Source organism: Triticum aestivum, chromosome 6A, assembly GCF_018294505.1.
Source record: "Triticum aestivum cultivar Chinese Spring chromosome 6A, IWGSC CS RefSeq v2.1, whole genome shotgun sequence".
Lineage (NCBI taxonomy): Eukaryota > Viridiplantae > Streptophyta > Magnoliopsida > Poales > Poaceae > Triticum > Triticum aestivum.
In genome coordinates this window covers 464176416-464201129 of record NC_057809.1, presented here as the reverse complement: position 1 = coordinate 464201129, position 24714 = coordinate 464176416, and positions in this window count along the sequence as shown.

The window sequence follows — 24714 nt, the reverse complement described above, 5'->3', positions numbered from 1 at the left end:
GCAAACGTACTGCCGAAGCCTCCCCCGAAGCTACCCCCCCATCTTAGCGCAGAAGCAGCGTAGCTTCCACCGAGCTGCTTCAGCCGGAGCATGCCTTGACGGCTCCTGCCAGCTATCCCGTGGATGCTATAACGGAGTCTCAAAATTGCCACCTTATGACGCAATGGATGAATTTGAAGGTCAAGGCGGCTGTTGGCTCTGTTTATCCTACTGAACCCGGCGCAACTTTTCACTGCCGGCCGATTCCAGAAGGATATGCTAGGGTGATGGTGGATGAGATAACGGAGGGATTTGAGGACCTCCAGCTTGACCACCCTACCGGTGAAGGGGAGACTCGGCTGGGGTCTGCTCTGAAGACTCCATGCCTATGGCGGAAGGAGCTCATCAACCTTCCGAACTGGACGCCACCGCCTCCTCCTCCTCCTCCGGCGAGTCAGGGCACTCCGCCTCCACCGCCTCCTCCTCCGGCGAGTGACGATCAGGGCCCTCGGCCGGCTCCTTCTCCGGCGCGTGGCGGCACTCCGCCTCCTTCTCCGCCTGCGCCGACGCGCCCGAGCAGCCAGCCTCCTCCTTCTCCGCCTCGTCAGCAAGGGCGGAAGAGACCTGCCGCCGCTCCAGCTGCTCCGGCGCGTCGTAGTCCTTCTCCTCCGCCTCTTAAGCAAGTAAAGAAGACAACCGCTACGTCTGCTCGGTCGGCGTCTAGCAGTACAACCAGAGGCGGGAGGACATACAGATTCGGTCCTTCTCTGAAGACTCCAGAGAAGTTACCATACGAGAGGACCCAGGAGGAGAACGCCGAGATCGCGCGAGAAGAAGTGAAGAAATTCTTTGAAGGGGTGAAAGCAAAGAAACATCCACCTCCGGAGGAGAAGGTAGATCGGGTGAAAGTGAAGCGCACTCTGGCTGCCCTGACAAAACCACCGAAGTCTGATCCGCCGAAAGGAAACTATGACCGCATTATTGGAAAGGAATTTGCCGAAGCGGAGCGGTCGGGAAGTACTGTCAGTGATCAAAGGCTGAAAGAACGACGAGCTGGGAAACAAATTGCCCAGCTCGGCGAACAAGCGAAGCAATCGTGCCCCCCGCTCAAGGTGCCTAGCCACAACGTCGATAATGATCCGAGGATGGTGCCCGGTTATAGCAATCTTGCAGATTACCTGCCCGACGAAGTACATTATGAACCCATGGAGGTGCAGATACAAAGATACGAGTACGGGAAGCCTCTCGTCAAAGATGAAAGATCTCTATCAACGATGATGCGAAGATTGCATGATTGGTACTTGAAAATCTGCAGAGACTCTGGGGGGAGGAGTACTTTGTATGTGAAAGTTAAAAAGGAGCATGACCTCGTTGGAATTGATCTGTTGCCTGTTCCATTTGAGGAGTTCTATCAGTTTTTCAATCAATTGGCCCTCGATAAAACAACGGTCGCCTGCTACTGTCTGTAAGTAGTACTACTTCTGTCATTAAGTTTCTCTATATAGCTTAGCTCTTTCATTGCATGTATTTATAATCATCCTCACTATATTATGCAGATTGAAGATCGCCGAATTGAAGAAAAGACAAGTCGGTGATATTGGGTTCATTAACACATATCTCATAGATGCAACTCAGGTTAAACTTCATGCCGCAGCTACCGAGGCCAGCTTGCTACGATCGTTCGTAATAAATCAAAACAAAGATATAATACTCTTTCCTTACAACTTCAGGTGAGTGTTACTGTCTTGTGCGTATTCGGTTTCCCTTATATATTAGTCAAGGTTATAGTAATGTAATTCATGAGTTATGCATGTGTGTGCAGTTTCCACTTTATTCTCCTAGAGATTAAGCTTGAGCAGGGAGTAGTAACCGTCTTGGACTCTAAACGAAAAGATCCCAAGGAGTATGCGGACATGACTGAAATCCTCAAGAAGTAAGTTAAATCGATCATTATCCACCATATCAGCAACTTTGTTCATTTCCTGATATCAAGTAATTGTTTTCTTTGTCCGGCAGGGTTTGGAGAAAATTCACCAAAACAGTTCCGGGACTGCCGAAGGAGCTGGAATTTAGACACCCGAAAGTAAGTACTATAGTAGCATGTTCCGCGCATCTCCTAGTGATTCAAGCGCTAGTTTCATCAATACCATTTAGCATTCTTGCTTATCAGTTTGATTGACCTCTATTTCTTGTAAAGTGGTTGTGGCAGGAACAAGGGAATGATTTCTGTGGATACTACATCTGCGAGTCCATCCGCCACACGACCTGTGAGCGGGGCGGGTACTCTAACGAACAATATGAAGTACGTAAATAACAACATTCACAATTTTATTTTATTACCATCATTTGTGTTGAGTTTCATTCATTTATATATATATATATATGTATTGACCCCCTTCTTCAAATTAGATGTTTCGGAAGCGGGATGAACTCCTAGCACCAGCTCGCATGCGAGCAATTCAAGAGGAATTGGCGGCATTCTTTCTTGACCACGTGATCCCTGAAGACGGAGAATTCTATGTGGACCCTGAGTCCGTATGATTATATTTGTAAGAGATAATTATTGTATATATGTAGCCGGTAGTGTCAGATAGATATACGAGAACTTGTTGTTCGACCAATCTCTCGGAGAAGGAGAGGTGGTCGATATCACTTCTCTCTGTATATATGCATATATGTTCATGACGATCTTCTGTTTCCTTCGTTTGCTTACTAGCTAGCTAGCGTGTCTAGTCCTCTCTATATACGTATGTATAGTACGTAGCGTCGACCAAGCACGGACATAACAGAGGACACTTCTCTCTATTAATTATAACTAGCTAACACAATATATGAAACACCTAAATTAACCCCCCAAAACCCCCAACCCCCCCCCCCTTTCAAAAAAAACAAAAACCCCAGCCACAGAAGTGCTGACGCGTGGATGCCTATTGGTCCCGGTTGGTGCCACCAACCGGGAGTAAAGGCCCTCCACGTGGGCAGTGCGCAGAGCCCAGTCAGGAGACCCTTTGGTCCCGGTTGGTGGCACCAACCGGGACCAAAGGGTCTCCTGACTGGGCTCTGCGCACTGCCCACGTGGAGGGCCTTTAGTCCCGGTTCTGGATTGAACCGGGACTAAAGGGGGGAGGTATTAGTACCGACACTTTAGTCCCGGTTCCTGAACCGGGACTAAAGGCCCTGACGAACCGGGACTATAGGCCCTTTTTCTACCAGTGTCCGGGAAATACATCAGGAAAATCCTTTACCACTGGTACTTCCTCCTGCACAACTCCTGTTAGGCAGTTTACTTGGGTCCTCTTTGGTACATGCCGGGATACATACTTGATCCTTCTCCCTTCTGGTGTGGTAAGCAAAATTGACTTACTAGCACACTCAATATTCCCTTTATACTTTGATAACCAATCCATGACTAATATCACATCCAATCCTTGAGATTCCAATACTATTAGGTATGAGGGAAAAACATAGTTACCAATCCTTAATGGTAACCGATCACACCATAAACTTGCCACATACTCTGCTCCTGGCGAGGTTACTAACATGGGTGACCTAAGGGCTTGGGTTGGTAGGTCATACTTATCCACAAATCCCCTTGAGATGTATGAATGCGATGCACCAGTATCAAAAAGAACGAGTGCAGTAAATGACTTAACCAAAAACTTACCTATTACTGCATCAGGATGAGCTTCAACCTCCTCCACGCTAACGTGGTTCACCTGTCCCCTGTTGAAAGGGTTCGGCTTCTTCCCAGAACTTCCATTGCCATTTTGGCCTTCAGGACATTCATTTGCAAAATGTCCTGGCTTCGAACACTTATAGCAAGTGACATGGCTCAAGTCCTTCTTGGTTGGGGTTGATGGGGTGCTGCGGTTATGGCCATTGCTTCCTCCATTCCCCTTACCATTCTTGGTGCCATTGTGATTGTGCGAGCTACCTACTCCATGGGTGTGCTGAAAATGTCCTCCCGGTCTAGGGGTAAAACGTGGCTTCTGCTGAGCTCCTGAATTATACTTTCCTTGTCCATACTTCCTCTTGCGGTTCTCAATTTGCTGCTGCTTCCCTTCAATCATAAGAGCACGATCTACCAACTCCTGGTAGTTGTTGAAGGTGGCTACCATCAACTGCATACTCAATTCATCATTCAGTCCTTCCAGGAATTTCTCCTGCTTAGCTGCATCTGTAGCAACGTCATCTGGGGCATAACGTGCTAGCTTACTAAACTCCTCCACATACTGGCCAATTGTCCGTCCTCCTTGGCGCAAGTTATGAAACTCACGCTTCTTCATGGCCATTGCTCCTGCTGAAACATGGGCAGTACGAAAAGCCTGCTGAAACTGGTCCCATGTGACAGTGTCGACTGGGAAGGTGGCTATGAAATTCTCCCACCAAGAGGCTGCGGGTCCTTCTAACTGGTGTGCGGTAAACTTAACCTTCTCCACATCTGTGCATCCTGCGGTGGTCAACTCCCTAGCTATCTTGCGGAGCCAATCATCTGCTACTATCGGCTCGGTGCTACTGGAAAACACCGGCGGATTCAGCCTAAGAAAACGGGCTAAGTGGTCAACAGGTGGTGGTGGTGGTGGGTTGTTGTTGTTGTTCCCCTAATTCTGATTCTGAACTAGCAACTGCATCAAGGTGTTCTGCTGCTGGATCAACTGGGTGAGCTCCGGCGGAAAGGCAAATCCGGGGTCACGTCTCGGAGGCATCTGAGGGTTTAGAAAAGATGAGATATAAGAATAGAGGGGGTCTAAAGGGAAAACACTACCCATATGCACATGAGGCAAAAGCACACAATTCACTTCAATCAAACAAACAAGGCATACAATCGATCTAACTATCGCAAAAGTGCTCGGACTACTATATTTACATGGTGGACTACTACTACTGATGAGGTGGTCTACTAGAAATATTCTACGGTTGTAGACTCCATGATGTCCGCTCCTGCTTCATCAACATAGTCATCATCGCTACTTTCCTGTTCCGAGTCAGTGGCGTCAATGATGATGTAGTCCTCCGGACTAATCTCCTTGGGTTCCTCGTCTTCATCTACTGGTGTCGGGCCTCCCATAAATATTCCAATCTTCTTAATCAGATCGTCATTCTTCTCCACCAATACTTCAATTTCTTCTTCATAATCTTCGCGTGTAGCCTTGAGTTCTTCCTCCAGTTCCTTGATTCTAGTCTTAGCCTTCTTCAGATCTATCATGTCGGCGCACATCTGATTCTCCTGTCGTCGAATGTGCTGGTTTAACTCCTGGATAAAAGCTGCAACTGATCTATCTTTCCTGGTGTTGATCATCTCCCAGTGTTCATCTCGGCGCCCACAAATCTGGTAGATAGTATCCTTAAGATCCTTGCGGTAGACTTCTCCAATGCGTCCCATGGCGATGTGAGCTACCATACTCTTTCCTAGACTCCAAATTGGGGTATCAAAAGAAAACTCTATGGGCTCAGTGACTGGCATGAACGTCCTTCCTGGAACTTGAACTTGTATCATCCAACGCTCTTTTTCAAGTAAAGTGGCGTTGTAGGTTCCCGTGAAGTTTGGTATTCCTATGTTCAGGTATCTAGTGACTTCCTTCAAGTGGCGTCCAAAGGGTGTATCTTCATCTGGTTGGGTGAACTTGTTCCTTGCATCCGTCATCCTAAAGAGTAGAAAAGATGAGAAGTCAGAAGAGAAGAGAGTGAGTAGTGATCTAGGTCTTTAGCTTAGTGGTCGTGTCCTACAGTTAGCGTGTGCTCTGATACCATCTCTGTAGCGACCAGACCTCAAACAGTCTGATCTCTGTGCTCCGGTGTCATCCCTGGATCAGTAATGCTGACACCACACAGTACTCGGAGGATTTATAGCAGAGTAGCAATCACACACTTATTACATCGAGTGTCTCAAAAGAGAACTTATTACAATAAATATGGCTTAAGGCCATCTAGTGACGATAACAGCGGAAGGCTTGGAAGATAAGTGAGTCCATCAACTCCAACGGCATCACTGAGTATAGAACCACGACCTAAAACTCCTTAATCATCGTCTGAAAAGTTTGCAACATTAACGTTGTAGCCCGAAACGGGTCAGCACATGGAATATGCTGGCAAGGTAACACATAGAGAGTAATGAAATGCAACAGCTATACTATATGCATATTTGGCTGGTGGAAAGCTCTATGGTTACAGTTTTTGCGTAAAGCCAATTTTTCCCTACTTCAAAGAAATAAAATTAATTACTATCATGGTGGTTGTTAAACATTGAGAATGGTTGACAGCATTCTCAATCCCAATTAAAGTAGCATCATTAAAAGCCATCAAAATTAATTTAGAGTAATATGTTGAGATTCACATGAAAATCCAGGTACTAGATACTCAAGATGTCCATAACCGGGGACACGGCTAACCATGATTAGTTTGTTACACTCTGCAGAGGTTTGCACACTTTTCCCCACAAGACTCGATCGCCTCCGTTTGGTTTCTCGCACTACATGGTGTTTGAGAAGACGGATGACCGAGACATAGTCTTTCAGAAGCGCTAGCACCTTACGATCGGGTAGACCGTACCACCCACCTAAATCGGATCAGAAATCGCGATCAGAAAATAACCGCGGAAAATCCGACGAAAAAGACAAACGCCCAACAGATTTTTTTTTAAAAAACTGCACGGAAAACGAGGCGGTGGCGAACCTCGAAAGTCGCGCGGCTCCAGCGGCGGCGGCGGCGGCGGCGGCGGCTGGGAGGCGGCGGCTAGCTAGGGTTAGGTCGGGCGCTGGCTCTCTCCCCCGGGCGCTATATAAAGGCCCCCGGCCAGCGGAGTCCAGGCCGAATACGGCCCATGGTCGGTTCGCGTTTTTTTAAATCCGCTCGGAAGAAAAATAAAAAGAAATACTAAACGGACTCCAAAAATCACGAAATAAATTTTGCCGGGTTCCTAAAATCAAGCCCGATAAAGTGAACATTTATCTGGGCCCAAACTACAACTTTGAAAAACGCACATTTTTCCTAAATTCAAATAAAAATACCGAAAAACTCCGAAATAAAACTTATTTGATTTTTTTATTAAATCCTCAATATTTCTATATTTTGGGAAAGTCATTTTATTCCCTCTCTCATATTTTTGTAATAGAAATAATTGATGATAAAATAAATTAAATCAAATGATCCTGTTTTACATAATTTGAGAAAACTCAAATATGTCAATAACGAAATCCCCAACTCTCTCCGTGGGTCCTTGAGTTGCTTAGGATTTTCTAGGATCAAAACCAAAGCAAAATAAAATATGATATGCATGATGACCTAATGTATAACATTCCAAATTGAAAATTTGGGATGTTACACATTAAAAAAAGGATTGTATTTAAATGAAATCAGTGGGACATTATGCCCCGCAAAGAAAATATGAACACGACTAAATTGCAACGTATTTTTTTATGTTCATTTTGTAGAAGGATGGTGTTGTGTTGCAATATGTTCTTCATAATGAATCCGATGCCGTGGAACATTATGCTTGTGCAAAATATCAATTTTCCCCGTTGCAACGCATGGGCATATGTGCTAGTGTAAACTCATTTTAGGGGAATGGTCTTTGTTGGTATTTCTGCATTATTTTGGGTTGTGTGGAAACGCCGCAATGATATAATATTTGAAAGAAAAAGAATCAATGACCCTTTGTGTGTGGTGAAACTGATTTGCAACTACATCTTGGATTGGTATATTTTGTAGATCAAGGACCCAGAGAGAAGAATCTTGCAGCTGGGAGCAAAAGTGATAGAACGGGTCGCAAGTGAAATTTTCAGAGCTTCATAGGGATGTCACTTGGGTGTGCTGAAGTTGGAAAATTAAATAAATGAAACAAGAGCAGTTTTAGCATGCTCCCTCTTAGCCCCTCTTTTTACATGATAGATAAGAGTATATAATAGATCCGAGCCGTTGATCTTATTAATTAATATTTTAATAAACTCTTATCTTCTTACCTCACATGTAAAAAGAAGAGGTAAGAGAAAGCATGTTAAAATTTGCAATGAAACAACCCTTCCGTCCTACTACTTCTGATGCTCCTTTAACAGCTTTTGGCTACTTGTTTTCGATGATATCCTGTACTTTCTTTCGCATTCGATATGGACTAGTCAAATTCTGCTTCTTTTGTGAGCTGGCTTGTAATGGTATTTTAAAAAGAGACTAGTAGTCTTAGTATGATGCGGGTCGAGTAAGGGGAGTCTGTTACTAGAACTGGGTTTCTTTATATGAAATCGGAGAGGAAAAATCCTCTCTTATGTAAAAGAAAAATATAAACTCATTTTTTCTTGAGATGCGTTATGTTACAGTAACATATACATTATCATAAATATTTTTATCCTTATTAACTATTTGCCACATATTTAAATTTACCTTGGGTAGGTCAGGGGATATTGCCCTAACCCGCACACCCGTCCGCGGTAATGGGCTGACCATTATTCTGTTTCTGTGTCTTCTGTGTCTTTTTTTGTTTTGGTTTTTCTTTTTTATTTTCTTAGATTTAAAATTTGTGTTTCTTTTGAAAATTGTGAGCAGTTTCTAAATTCTAGATTTTTTTTAAAAATCATGAAAATTTTAAGTTCATTTTTTCAATCAAGAAAGTTTTCAAATCCATTTAAAATAATATGTGCTCATTTTTCATATTCGTGAACAATATAAAAATCACAAAATTGTTTGAAATTTGTGAAAAATGTGAATTTCGTGAACACTTTTTGATCTTGCACACTTTTTTTAACTTCCTGAGAATTTTATGTATTCGTGATCATTTTTTGAAATTTAAAATTTATTTTCAAATTCACAAACATTTATTGGTTTCACAAACTTTTTGAAGTTCACGAGCATGTTTAACACTTGCAAACTTTATAAAATGCTTGAACATTTTCAAACTCACGAATATTTACTGAATTGATGAATATTTTTTGAAATTCATTAACCTTCTTTGAAATTCATGAACATTTTTCAAAATCATAATAATATTTGAAATTCACAAACATTTAGAATTTTCATCGATGAATAGGGGCTCTCCACCGCAATGTTGATGCAAAACATGGAGCAATTTGTACCGACGGATGTAAAGAACACATCAACATGGTGCCACACAATGTTTTTTTTGAAAATGAGGATAGATCTCCGGCCTCTGCATCTGGACGATGCATGCAGCCATTTTATTAATTATTCACAAAGACTACAAAGTAATAAATCAGTCAGCCTGAAGCCTTCATCTAGGCAACACCTGTTGCTGCTCCTATCCCCTTGATGAAGGTATGCCGAATAGCCAGGCCGAATACAAAACGGATATTGCACTAAACCCTAAGAGCATCTCCACTCGTTCGCCCCCCAGCGCACTGGTCGGCGCTATTTTGGCCCTTCGGCTGGCACTTTTTAGGCCCTGGGGGCGATCTAGTTTCCAGCCACGCCCCCAGGTGTCGGCCCCAAGACGTTATAAATTCAAACTTGACATTTCCTGCTACCCAAAAAATGCCACAAGTTCGGCAATCAGCGCCACAAGTCCCGCGATCACCATGCCACAAGTTTGGCGATCAGCGCCACAAGTCCGGTGATCACCATGCCACAGTTTGGCGATCAATAACTCGAAAGTTCGGCGTTCAAAAGGAAGTACGTGTAGGCAATGCATTAAACGGCGGCGCTGTCCTCCGGCGTCGGACTAGCGGGAGTCGGTGTGTGAGACGTCCATTTTGCATCATGTTTTCCCACTGTTATTTATAATGTTTTTATCCATAATAATGCCTTTTGAAGTAATTATGATGCCTTTTCCCTCATAATTTGTAAGGAACACACCAAGAGGGAGAATTCCGGCAGCTGGAAATCTGGACCTGGAAAAGCTACTTCAGGCCACCTATTCTGCACAACTCCAAATGAGCTGAAACTTTACAAAGATTTTTTATGGATTATTTGAGAAATACTGGAGCCAATAAACACCAGAGGGGGCCACCAGGTGGGCACAACCCACCTGGGAGTGCCAGCCCCCCCAGGCGCGTCCTAGTGGGTTGTGGCCTCCTTGGCCCACCTCCGGTGCCCATCTTCTGGTATATAAGTGGTTTTGACCTAGGAAAAATAAGGGGGAGGACTTTTGGGATGAAGCGCTGCCGCCTTGAGGCGGAACTTGGGCAGGAGCACTTTTGCCCTTCGGCCGAGCGATTCCGCCGGGGGAGCTTCCCTACCGGAGGGGGAAATCATCGTCATCATCATCACCAACAACTCTCCCATCTTGGGGAAGGCAATCTCCATCAACATCTTCAACAACACCATCCCGTCTCAAACCCTAATTAATCTCTTGTGTTCAATCTTGTTACCAGAACTATATATTGGTACTTGTGGGTGACTAGTAGTGTTGATTACATCTTGTAGTTGATTACTATATGATTTATTTGGTGGAAGATTATATGTTCAGATCCATTATGCTATTTAATACTCTTCTGATCATGAACATGTTTATCATTAGCGAGTAGTTACTTTTGTTCTTGAGGTCACGGAAGAAATCATGTTGCGAGTAATCATGTGAACTTGATATGTGTTATTTTGATAGTATGTATGTTGTTATTCCCTTAGTGGTGTCATATGAACGTCGACTACATGACACTTCACCATATTTGGGCCTAAGGGAATGCATTGTGGAGTAGCAATTAGATGGTGGGTTGCGAGAGTGACAGAAGCTTAAACCCCAGTTTATGCGCTATTCCATAAGGGACCGATTGGATCCAAAAGTTTAATGCTATGGTTAGAATTTATTCTTAATACTTTTCTCGTAGTTGCGGATGCTTTCGGGAGGGTTAATCATAAGTAGGAGGTTTGTTCAAGTAAGAACAACACCTAAGCACCGGTCCACCCACATATCAAATTATCAAAGTAGTGAACACAAATCAAACCAACATGATGAAAGTGACTAGATAAAATTCCCGTGTACCCTCAAGAACGCTTTGCTTATCATAAGAGACCATTTTCGCCTATTCTTTGCCTCAAAAGTAGGGGCAGAGACATGGGGCGAGCAGGGGCTAGACCCCCCCCCCCAAATCGTTCGCACCCCCAGGCAATCTGCTATATTTGTAGTAGTACTAATATGGGTAGTTAATTGCTAATCAGTATGTACTTAAGGCCCGGGCCCATAGATCCTTTCAGCCGTGTACACCCAGCCCAAAAATAACTCATTATCGTTTCGTGTAAGCCTAGAAATCCCATTCCGCGTAACCTAGACGCTAATTACCAATAACCTAGACGCTAATCGATCGATTGATTCCGCCGTTGCGCCTCTGCTTGCCGCCACAACAGCCGCAAGCAGAACAGGATACTACCGCGGTGCTATCCAGCCTTCCTGTTTTAATCTTGCCGAAGTGTTGTCCATTGGAGTCCCCCGGTGATCATATTTAATCAAATACTCTAACCCGCTTTTGGTCCTTGAGCACGCCAATCTAAAGGTAACTGCTATACATTCAAGTCTTGTTTCGTCTGGATATCAATCCACTAGTCTTGATTAATTGGAGCACTACATACAAGGTCTAATTAATTAGTATACCATGATGTATAATTTTCAAACTATTTGATATTTTTTCTCATAGTTTTGTTCGATTTAGTTGGCAATTATAGAGGTAAAATTATTCTAAAGTTTTTCATCCGACATCCCGAATTATTTTATTTCGGTGGTATCGTCAAATTTTGGACTATGCTTTGCCAAGACGGGCCTAATGCATGACATGCGCTGCATGTGAGCCAAAGCGGCAACATGTGGTCTTCGGCATGCACCTCCTCAATAGCTAGGCCGATCGCACAATGTAAATTGGGTCGCGCCAAGCACCATATTAAGGTTTAGTGCCGCAAGTATTCTCTGTTTTTTAGATATGACCAATGTTCTTCGCTCCCCTCATGCTCAAATCCTGGCTCCGCCCCTTCTCAAAAGGATTGGGCTACCTTGCTGCACTTTTGTTACTATTATGATTACTTGCTTGTTACAAATTATCTTGCTATCAAACTACTCGCTACTTAAAATTTCAGCACTTGCAGACATTACCTTACCGGAAACTACTTGTCATTTCCTTCTGCCCCTTGTTGGGTTCGACACTCTTACTTATCAAAAAGAGCTACAATTGATCCCCTATACTTGTGGGTCATCAAGGCTATTTTCTGGCACCGTTGCCAGGGAGTGAAGCGCCTTTGGTAAGTGGAATTTGGTAAGGAAACATTTATATAGTGTGCTGAAATTTATTGTCACTTGTTACTATGGAAAACAATCCTTTGAGGAGTTTGTTTGCGGTATCTTCACCTCGTCCGGAACCACAATTAGCAACCCCTCAACCTACTGCACCTACTGAAAATATTGAATATGAAATTCCTTCCAGTATGATAGAACAACTGCTAGCTAATCCTTATGCAGGAGATGGAACCGAACATCCTGGTATGCACTTGATATATGTGGAACAAATTTGTGGATTGTTTAGGCTTGCAGGTTTACCCAGGGATGAAGTGATGAAAAAGGTTTTCCCTTTATCTTTGAAGGGAAAAGCATTGGCATGGTATGGGCTATGTGATGATGTTGGATCATGGAATTGGAATCATTTGAAATTGGAGTTCCACCAAAAAAATTATCCTATGCATCTAGTTCATCGTGATCAGAATTATATATATATAATTTTTGACCTCGTGAAGGAGAAAGTATCGCTCTAGCTTGGGGGAGGCTTAAGTCAATGTTATATTCATGCCCCAATCATGAGCTCTCAAGAGAAATTATTATCCAGAATTTTTATGCTCGGCTTTCTCGTAATGATCAAACAATGCTTGATACTTCTTGTGCTGGTTCAAGAAGACTATTGAATTCCGATGGGATCTTTTGGAAAGAATTAAATGCAACTCTAAAGATTGGGAACTCGACGAAGGTAAAGAGTTAGGTATTAAACTTAAGTATGATTGTGCTAAATCTTTTATGGATACCGATGCTTTCCAAAAGTTTAGCACTAAATATGGACTTGACTCTGAGATAGTAGCCTCCTTTTGTGAATCATTTGCTACTCATGTTGAACTCCCTAAGGAGAAGTGGTTTAAATATCACCCACCTATTAAAGAAGAAATTAAAGAACCAATACTAGTTAAAGAAGAAATCATACTTTATAATGTTGATCCAGTTGTTCCTTCTGCTTATATTGAGAAATCACCTTTCCCTGTTAGGATTAAGGAACATGCTAAAGTTTCAACTGTGGTTAACAAAAGCTATATTAGAACACCTAAACCTGATGAACAAATTAAATTTGAACCTAGTATTGCTATGGTTAAAGATCTCCTAGAAGAATATATGGATGGGCATGTTATTTACTTCTGTGAAGAAGCTGCTAGAATTGCTAAACCTGATAAAAGAGATAAACATAGACCTGTTGTTGGCATGCGTGTTATTTCAGTTAAAATAGGAGATCACTATTATCATGGTTTATGTGACATGGGTGCTAGTGTGAGTGCTATTCCTTACACTTTATATGAAGAAATCATGAAAGACATAGCACCTGCTGAGATAGAAGAAATATATGTTATTATTAAACTTGCCAATAGAGACACCATATCACCAGTTGGGATTGTTAGAGATGTTGAAGTATTGTGTGGGAAAATAAAATACCCTACTGATTTTCATATTCTTGGTTCCCCACAAGATGAATTTTGTCCCATTCTTTGGTAGACCCTTCTTGAATACAGTTAATGCTAAGATAGATTGTACAAAACAAACTGCTGGTGTTAGCTTTGGTGATGAGTCTCATGAGTTTAATTTTTCCAAGTTTAGTAAAAATCACCATGAAAAAGAAGTGCCTGGTAAGGATGAATTAATTGGTCTTGCTTCTATTGCTGTGCCAGCTACTGATCCTTTAGAACAATATTTGCTAGACCATGAAAATGATTTACATATGCATGGAAGAAATGAAATAGATAAAGTTTTCTTTGAACAACGTCCTCTGCTTAAACACAATTTGCCTATTGAAACTCTAGGAGGTCCTCCTCCACCTAAAGGTGATCCTGTGTTTGAATTAAAACAATTGCCAGACACTTTGAAATATGCTTATCTTGATGAAAAGAAGATATATCCTGTTATTATTAGTGCTAACCTTTCAGAACATGAAGAAGAAAGATTATTGAAAGTTTTAAGGAAGCACCGGGCTTCTATTGGATATACTCTTGATGATTTAAAGGGCATTAGTCACACTCTATGTCAGCATAAAATTAATATGGAACCTAATGCTAAACCCGTTGTTGATCACCAACATCGGTTGAATCCAAAAATGAAGGAAGTGGTAAGAATGGAAATCTTAAAACTTCTGGAAGCAGTTAATCTATCCTATAGCTGATAGTAGATGGGTAGGTCATGTTCATTGTGTCCCTAAGAAAGGAGGTATTACTGTTGTTCCTAAAATAAGAATGAACTTATTCCACAAAGAATTGTTAGAGGCTATAGAATGGTAATTGATTACATAAAATTAAACAAAGCAACTAGAAAAGATCATTACCCCTTGCCTTTTATTGATCAAATGCTTGAAAGATTATCTAAGCACACACACTTTTGCTTCCTAGATGGATACTCTGGCTTTTCACAAATACCTGTTTCTCAACCTGATCAAGAAAAGACTACTTTTACTTGTCCCTTTGGAACTTGTGCTTATAGACGTATGCCTTTTGGTTTATGTAATGCACTTGCTACCTTTCAAAGATGTATGCCTGCTATATTCTCTGACTTTTGTGAAAATATTGTTGAGGTTTTCATGGATGACTTTTCTGTTTATGGGAAGTCTTTTGATGATTGTTTAAGCAATCTTGAGCGAGTTTTGCAGAGATGTGAACAAACAAATCTTATCTTGAATTGGCAGAAGTGCCACTTTATGGTTAATGAAGGCATTGTCTTGGGTCATAAAATTTCTGAAAGAGGTATTGAAGTGGACCAAGCTAAGGTTGATGCAATTGAGAAAATGCCATGTCCTAAGGACATCAAAGGTATTCGTAGTTTCCTTGGTCATGCTGGTTTCTATAGGAGATTTATCAAAGACTTTTCTAAAATTTCGAGGCCTCGTACTAATCTTTTGCAAAAGGATATTCCTTTTGTTTTTTATTATGATTGTCTTGAAGCCTTTGAAACACTCAAGAAAGCTTCTGCACCTATTGTTCAACCACCTAATTGGAACTTGCCTTTTGACAATGCTCAAAGAAATTATGCTACTACTGAAAAAGAATTCTTAGCATTTGTGTTTGCTTGTGATAAATTTAGACCTTATATTGTTGCTTCCAAAGTAACTGTTCACACAGACCATTCTGCTATTAAGTATCTTATGGAAAAGAAAGATGCTAAACCTAGACTTATTCGTTGGGTTCTCTTGTTACAAGAATTTGATTTACATATCATTGATAGAAAAGGAGCTGAGAACCCCGTAGCTGATAATTTTTCTAGGCTTGAAAATGTGCTTGATGGCCCACTACCTATTGATGATAGTTTTCCTGATGAGCAGTTAGCTGCAATAAATATTGCTAATAGTACTCCTTGGTATGCTGACTATACTAATTACATTGTTGCTAAATATCTACCACCTAGCTTTACATAACAGCAAAATAAATTTTTCTTCTATGATTTAAGACATTACTTTTGGGATGACCCACATCTTTATAAAGAAGGAGTAGATGGTATTATTAGACGTTGTGTACCTGAGCATGAACAGGGACAAATCCTACGGAAATGTCACTACAAGGCTTATGGAGGGCATCACGCTGGAGATAGAAATGCTCACAAGGTATTGCAATCTGGATTTTATTGGCCTACTCTCTTCAAGGATGCCCGCAAGTTTGTCTCTTCTTGGGATGAATGTCAAAGAATAGGTAATATCGATAAGTGTCAAGAAATGCCTATGAATTATTCACTTGCTGTTGAACTATTTGATGTTTGGAGATTTGATTACGTGGGACATTTTCCTTCCTCTAATGGGTATACACATATTTTGGTTGTTGTTGATTATGTTACTAAATGGGTAGAAGCTATTCCAACTAGTAGTGATGATCACAACACCTCTATTAAAATGCTTAAGGAAGCTATTTTCCCAAGGTTTGGAGTCCCTAGATATTTAATGACTGATGGTGGTTCACACTTTATTCATGGTGCTTTCCGTAAGATGCTTGCTAAGTATGATGTTAATCATAGAATTGCATCACCCTATCATCCTCAATCTAGTGGTCAAGTTGAACTTAGTAATAGAGAAATAAAACTAGTTTTGCAAAAGACTATTAATAGGTCCAGGAAGAATTGGTGTAAGAAATTAGATGATGCACTTTGGGCTTATAGAACAGCTTACAAAAATCCTATGGGTATGTCTCATTATAAAATGGTTTATGGAAAAGCTTGTCATTTGCCTCTTGAGTTAGAACATAAAGCATATTGGGCAGTTAAATAACTCAATTATGATTTCAAACTTGCTGGTGAAAAGAGGTTATTTGATATAAGTTCTTTAGATGAATGGAGAACCCAAGCTTATGAAAATGCAAAGTTATTCAAAGAAAAAGTTAAAAGATGGAATGACAAGAGAATCCAAAAGTGTGAGTTTAAACTTGGAGAATATGTTCTTTTGTACAAATCTCGTTTTAGATTTTTTGCAGGAAAGCTCCTCTTGAAATGGGAAGGCCCATATGTCATCGAGGAGGTTTACCGGTCTGGAGCCATCAAAATAAATAACTCCGCAGGTACAAACCCAAAGGTTGTCAATGGGCAATGAATAAAGCATTATATCTCAGGTACGCCTATTAATGTTGGAAGTAATATTATCCAAACTTTGACACCGAAAGACCACATAAAAGAGTCCTGTTGGAACACTCCAGAATTGTGAAAATAAGGAGGTACGTGATACGGTAAGTAAACGGACTCCAAAAAATCCGCAAAAATATTTTTTATCAGTTTTAGAATATTTTAAAATTTTTGAAATAAAGAAACTTCCAGGAAGCATCCCCTGGTGGGCACAAGACACCAGGGCGCGCCAGACTTGCCTAGTGCGCCCAGGTGGGTTGTGCCCACCTGGGACACATTCCGTACTCTGTTTTTCTACCATATGCTTGTCCTCCAAGATAAAAAAAATCTATATATACTTCCCGAAGTTGTTGACCACCATATCGCGAAGAAATCCTCTGTTCTCCTTTTCTTGTTGTTTTCTGTTTAGATCTGACAATATGTCCTCCCAAAACTCCGAGGGTAAGAGCTATGCTGCTGATCTCATCGCAAACCCCAAATCCTATGGGGATGAGGAGCACTATAGCTGGACCTCCGAAGAAGAAGATGAGTTGGTTCCTTCCCGGTTCAAGGATGAGAGCATGGAGGCGTTATGCAAGAGGATAATAAAACTCGAGATAGATAATTGTGAGTTGATGATGGAAAATTTTATTCTTCGCTAGAAGCTAGAGGAAGCAAAAGGGAAACCCTGCACTTTCTCACCACCACCACTTCCACGGAAATCCGAGGACAAAATCTCTCCTTCATCACCACCATCATATTCTTCACCACCAAAGGAAAATTGAGTATCGGGTATGGGCACTCCCCTTGGCTTCCGCCAAGCTTGGGGGAAGTGCCCCGATATCATATCATCCCACTATATTTTTGCTTTTACTTATTTTAGTTCGATCCTTTTGCTTTAGATGAATAAAAGTTTAGTTCGATCCTTTATTCTTTGAGAGTTTGCTTAGTGATCTATCCTTGCAATCATGTGCAAGTTATATAATAAAGTTAGTTTGAGTTTTTGCTTTCTTTACTTTCATGTTGCAAATAAAGAAAAGAAATAAAGAAAGAAAAAGAGAAAGGAAATGAATGAAGAAAGGAAATAAATCAATAAGATTATATACTAATCCTATGGTAGGTGATGACACCACATAAGGAAAAGTATAAGTAGAAAATTTTATTAGAGAATGACAAACATAGCATTAGTCAATGATGCAACTCATGAAAGAATCAATAAGGGAAGAGAAGATTCACATATAGATATACTATCCTAGAAATCTTTTGTGATTGTGTGCCCTCATCAAAATATTATATGCCAAAATTGTTGACGTTGGACAAGGAAGACAACTTAATGATTTATGTTTGTTTATATTCACATAGAAGTCATATTGTCATAGATCCTTTAACATGTGGTGCTTGCCCCTATCTTTGCCAGCCAAAAAGTCTGTACTAAGTAGAGATACTACTTGTGAACCCAAAAACCCTTAAACCCAAATCTTTTTTCAAGTTTCCACCATACCTACCTAGGGATTGAGCAAGATCCCTCAAGTAAGTTGTCATCGGTGCAAAAAGGCAATAAAAATTGTTTCTAAAAGTGTGAGATCATTTAGGGTAAGAGAAAATTGAGCGTTGTACGAACTTGGATGACAAAGAATAAAAGCGACAGACTGCATAATAAAGGTTGTCATCTTAAGGGGAAATACAACATGACGTTATCTTGCACTAAGGGATTGAGCATACAAACAAATAAGCGCATGGCAACCTCTGCTTCCCTCTACGAAGGGCCTGTCTTTTACTTTTATGCAAAGAGTCAAAGTTTTCCATCTATTCCTTTTTTTTCTCTTTTGGCAAGCATCATGTGGTGAGGAAAGATCTAGGCAGATATGTCCAGTTGAATATAGATAGCATGAGTTATTATTGTTGACATCACCCTTGAGGTGAGTATGTTGGGAGGCGAAACTATAAGCCCCTATCTTTCTATGTGTCCGGTTGAAACATTTTGCTCATGGGTACAAGGTGAGTGTTAGCAATCATAGAAGACTATATGGTGGTTGAGTATGTGGACATGCCTAAAGGCTCTGACACGTGACCCTTCCTGAAAAGATGATGAATTGTAGTTGCAAAGTTGACTGAGAACATAGTTTGTCGGTTTTTAATAGAGTTTTTGCTTTATACTTCGATTGTGTGATGAACTATTACTTATTCATGAGAAGTATATGATAAAAGTCATATGTTTAAATTTTTTACTGTTACAATAATCAACATGATGCTTCTATGTCCGTATTTTTGTTTTTATCGACACCTCTCTCTCAAAGCATGTGGACATGTTTTTCGATTTCGGTTTTCGCTTGAGGACAAGCGAGGTCTAAGCTTGGGGGAGTTGATACATCCATTTTGCATCATGTTTTCCCACTGTTATTTATAATGTTTTTATCCATAATAATGCTTTTTGGAGTAATTATAATGCCTTTTCCCTCATAATTTGCAAGGAACACACCAAGAGGGAGAATTTTGGCAGCTGGAAATCTGGACCTGGAAAAGCTACATCAGGCCACCTGTTCTGCACAACTCCAAATGAGTTGAAACTTTACAGAGATTTTTTATGGATTATTTGAGAAATACTGGAGCCAATAAACACCAGAGGGGGGCCACCAGGTGGGCACAACCCACCTGGATGCGCCAGGCCCCCCAGGCTCGCACTGGTGGGTTGTGGCCTCCTAGGCCCACCTCTGGTGCCCATCTTCTGGTATATAAGCGGTTTTGACCTAGAAAAAAATAAGGGGAGGACTTTCAGGACGAAGCGCCACCGCCTCGAGGCAGAACTTGCGCAGGAGCACTTTTGCCCTCCGGCGGAGCGATTCCGCCGGGGAACTTCCCTCACGGAGGGGGAAATCATCGTCATCATCATCACCAACAACTCTCCCATCTTGGGGAGGGAAATATCCATCAACATCATCAACAAGACCATCTCCTCTCAAACCCTGGTTCATCTCTTGTGTTCAATCTTGTTACCGGAACTATAGATTGGTACTTGTGGGTGACTAGTAGTGTTGATTGCATCTTGTAGTTGATTACTATATGGTTTATTTAGTGGGAGATTGTATGTTCAGATCCATTATGATATTTAATACTCCTCTAATCATGAACATGTTTATCATTATTGAGTAGTTACTTTTGTTCTTGAGGTCATGGGAGAAATCATGTTGCAAGTAATCATGTGAACTTGATATGTGTTCGATATTTTGATAGTATGTATGTTGTTATCCCCTTAGCGGTGTAATGTGAATGTCGACTACATGACACTTCACCATATTTGGGCCTAAGGGAATGCATTGTGGAGTAGCAATTAGATGGTGGGTTGCGAGAGTGACAGAAGTTTAAACCCCAGTTTATGCGCTACTCCGTAAGGGGCCGATTGGATCCAAAAGTTTAATGATATGGTTAGAATTTATTCTTAATACTTTTCTCATAGTTGCGGATGCTTGCGGGAGGGTTAATCATAAGTAGGAGGTTTGTTCAAGTAAGAACAGCACCTAAGCACCGGTCCACCCACATATCAAATTATCAAAGTAGTGAATACAAATCAAACCAACATGATGAAAGTGACTAGATGAAATTCCCGTGTACCCTCAAGAACGCTTTGCTTATCATAAGAGAACGTTTTGGCCCATCCTTTGCCTCAAAAGGATTGGGCTACCTTGCTGCACTTTTGTTACTATTATCGTTACTTGCTCGTTAGAAATTATCTTGTTATCAAACTACTCGCTACTTACAATTTCAACACTTGCAGACATTACCTTAGCGGAAACTACTTGTCATTTCCTTCTGCTCCTCGTTGGGTTCGACACTATTACTTGTCGAAAATATCTACAATTGATCCCTTATACTTGTGGGTCATCAGCGTGCGCGGGTTGGTCGGCGTTGGCGCGGCTTCTCTGCTGGGCGTCGTGGAGGCATCATCGCTCGGGCTTGGCGGCGGCGTTGGGGTCGACGTGGGAGTTGGTGCAGCCGTAGATGGCATCTGGTTCAAGATGATACCATGCTCCGCCAGGTACCATGCCTTGACCTGATCGTCCATCGTCGAGATGTCCGCCCCCATCAGGAATGCGAGATCGGTGTTCCTCTTCTTCGCGACGACGTTGGTCCGGAGTAGATCAAGCTTGACGGTGCTGTTTGTCATCAACACCGACCCTCGTGCCTCGGATTTCTCTTCCCACTAGGCGGCGTGGTTATTGGCATCGGCGATGCACTCCTCCATGGACGCTTGTAGCCACGTAGCAGCCGGCGCGGTGTCCTTTGCTGACTTGGCTTGTTTGTTGCCGTCTGGGCGCCCATCAGCCGCGCCTGGCATCGGCGCGTCCGGCTTGTACATCTCTTGGCCTTGGCGAGGGTGCGCCAGACGTCCGCCCACTTCTCGCACTTCTCGATCCGGGAGAACAAGTGGAGGCACTTGAACTCTTGGTCGGTGTCGGTGTCAAAACCGGCGGATCTCGGGTAGGGGGTCCCGAACTGTGCATCTAAGGTCGATGGTAACAGGAGGCAGGGGACACGACGTTTTACCCAGGTTCGGGCCCTCTTGATGGAGGTAATACCCTATGTCCTGCTTGCTTGATCTTGATGAGTATGAGGATTACAAGACTTGATCTACCACGAGATCGTTGTGGCTAAACCCTAGAGGTCTAGCCTGTCTGATTGTGATTGTCTCTACGGACTAAACCCTCCGGTTTATATAGACACCAGAGGGGCCTAGGGTTATACAAAGTTGGTTATAGAGAAAGGAAATAATACATCTGGATGCCTAGCTTGCCTCCCACGCAAAGGAGAGTCCCATCCGGACACGGGAGGAAGTCTTCTATCTTGTATCTTCATGGCCCAATAGTCCGGCCCATGTCACACATGCCGGACGCCCGAGGACCCCTTAATCCAGGACTCCCTCATTAGCCCCCGAACCAGGCTTCAATGATGATGTGTCCGGCACGCTGATAGTCTTCGACATTGCAAGGCAGGTTCTTCCTCCGAACACTTCAAAGCGTTTGATCCAAAGAGTCATACTCGGCTTTCCATTTAATGTCGTACCCATTGGCTTCTGCGCCTCCACTGCTTCGGCTTCCACGTGTCAAGCAAACACGAAAGGTCAGAGTACTTTTTGCACATACCACCTTGGCCATGTAAGAAGGGCGTCTATTTAAAGGGACTGGATCTCAGATCCCGTTCCACATCATGCGGAAAATCCTTAGAGCTTGCTAGGAGAAACCATTCCAGCATGGCTAGCGTTCCCAGTTCTTCCTACCGCCCCCATGGCTCCAAAAAGGCGATTGGGGGGGGGGGAATGCTTAGTATCCCACGGCCAGCTAAGTAAGCTTCAAACGCAGGGATTCCTCCCCCCACGGATCTAGTCCCTGTCCGGGCAGGATTAACCTCTTTTACGGGCGAAGCCCTGGCGGAAAATTTCCCCAATCCAGCCAGGGGGGAGCGAGTGTGCTTTACATCCTTCTTAATAAGAGGCGTCGGGTTTCCAATCCACCCCTTCCTCCGAGGTCTTCTGGAGTACTACGGCCTCCAACTGCACAATCTCACGTCGGGTTCCATTCTGCACATCGCGGGCTATGTTGCGCTTTGCGAGCTATTCCTGGGCTATGAGGCCCATTTCGAGCTATGGAGGAAACTGTTCTGCCTCGTTCCTCGCTCCCAAAAAGGATCTATATTTGAGGTGGGCGGCGCCGAAATATGGCGCATAGCCGGGACCGGATACTTATCCGGCACGCCGAAGAAGGCGTCCGAAGAATGGCCCTCAGAGTGGTTCTATATTGAGGACGTCGCTCTCCCTGACCCAGTCCGAATGGGCCTTCTCGAATTTACCAATGCTCCATTGAAGAAACGCCACAGTTGGCGCCCTCGGAGCCTCGAGGAGGAAGATAGTGCGGAAGTCCAACAATTAATGGGCAAGCTAAGGACACTCACCCAGTCCGGATTATCAATAATCGAGGTAATGGCCACATCCATAGTGCGAGGTGTTCAGCCGCTCCAATTCAGGGGGCTTCCCATGTGGCACTACAATGGGGAAGATGATGCCTCACGCTGTGGACGAAAGGGTCCGGATTCCCTTACCGTCCTGGCCGCAATACTGGCCAATCTGTATAAAGGGGAGAAAGAGGAGTTCACTCGTCTTATGCTCCGGGAAGGATTTTCTATGTACAATCCTCCTAGCTGGGTGAGTTTTAATCCCATCACTCTACTCAATCCTCTACCTGAGTCATGATTAATTGGCATTAACCCTTCCATTTGTAATAGGAATGGCGGAAGGTTATAGCGGGGATCTATAGCCCCGCTCCACAGCCGGAGAACCGTAACCGGGACCTTGACCCCGGATATGAAGAGGATTCAGACATATTTGTAGAGCTTGAGGAGGGAGTATTCTACCAGGCGAGCTATGATGACACAGTAGTGTCAGTCGTGGCCGACTACCCCGGCCTCCTTCATGCCTCACATGTAAGTAATCAGGAGACATCTCCTCCGAAAGATCTTCCTCACTGTACCTCACCACCGCACTGTCTCGTGCTTCAAAGGGGAGGTGCTCGGCGTGCCATGCTACACCAGAGGCGTTTCATAAGAGCGTGACACCCGCGCCTAACAAGTCGTCTAAGAGGAAGGCAAACGATAACACGGCTGAACTTTCATCGAAGAGGTATGGCTTTTTTTAAATATGCCTCCTGGTCGTCACATCGAACTGTGACATTATCCGCTGCATTTTATCAGGAAGAGCGTTCACCGGACTATGTCTGGGGATCCTGCCGGTCACGCCTCCACTAGTCAGATTCCAGACCCTGCCCTAAGGACGGGGGCCATCACAGGAGTGACGCCGGATTGTCCTTCCGCAGAGGATTCGGATGATATGTCTGTCACGAACTCTGAAGTGGAGAGCGCCATGAATCATTGGCGCTGGAGGGCCTCTCTTCGCGACCCGGTTTTTACAAAAGAGGCATTTAATGCCTTCAGCTCGGCCGATGCATACATCCGAGCTGCTCGGGACGGGCTTACCAGAGCCACAGAACAACATTTGAAAGATATGCGGGTAACTACGCATTGTACAACCTTTGTAATCATATACCAGTAGCCCCCGAGACTTGAAGAAGTTGATACAACTGATTTAAGGATCATTGTATAATCAGGCACTTACAGATAAGAACAACCTGCTATCTCAAGAGTTGTAAATGTGTCGGACCCAGCTAGCTACGGCTACCGCCGAATTGGAGAAATCCAAGGAGTCACCGCCTAGTAATGTTTCCCTCATCAGAAAAAGTATAATCATATACCAGTAATATTAATACTGTTGTGTTTCCGCTGACAGGATCAGTAGATCAACTCATAGAGAAATTGAAAATTGCCCAGGCTGGTGAATAGGAGGCCAAAAGGCAACAGCCAGTAGGCGAACGTGTGCTGATGCGGGTCAGGGACGACAAGAACAAGCTGCAGGATTCCAACATCCTGATGGGTGAAGAGCTAAAATATGTACGAGCCCAGCTGGCTGACGCCATAAAGGCGAATAAGAGGTTACGAGGCGGCATATTCAGTATGCTTTCAAACTTTCCTTCGTGAAATTCGGCAGAAAAATGAGCTGGCAGATTTATGTCTGGAGGTATGCTGACTGGCCGTCCCGAAGAGGAGATGTCCGGATCTCAAGGCGTTCTGCTCCAAGAGCTGTCCCAAGTGCACGAGCGAGCTCGTCAAGCAATGCGGAGCGTTGCCAAGGCTTTGTGTCCATTCGCCTCCCCTCCAAGAAGTATGGAGGTTCTTGTGAAGCTATTCCAAGGGGCTCGATGGCGCTTTCAATTATGGAAGATTTCGGCATGTCGAGATGGTGTGTGAGAGGCTTGGGCCATGGTAAAAACACGATATACCAAGCTTGATCCGAATCATATGGCCCGGGTCGGACCTCGGGGTCAGATGGGCAAGAAATTCCCGTTAGTCTGGTATATGACCAAGTAAAGATAGCCGCCAAGTTTTCCCAATAG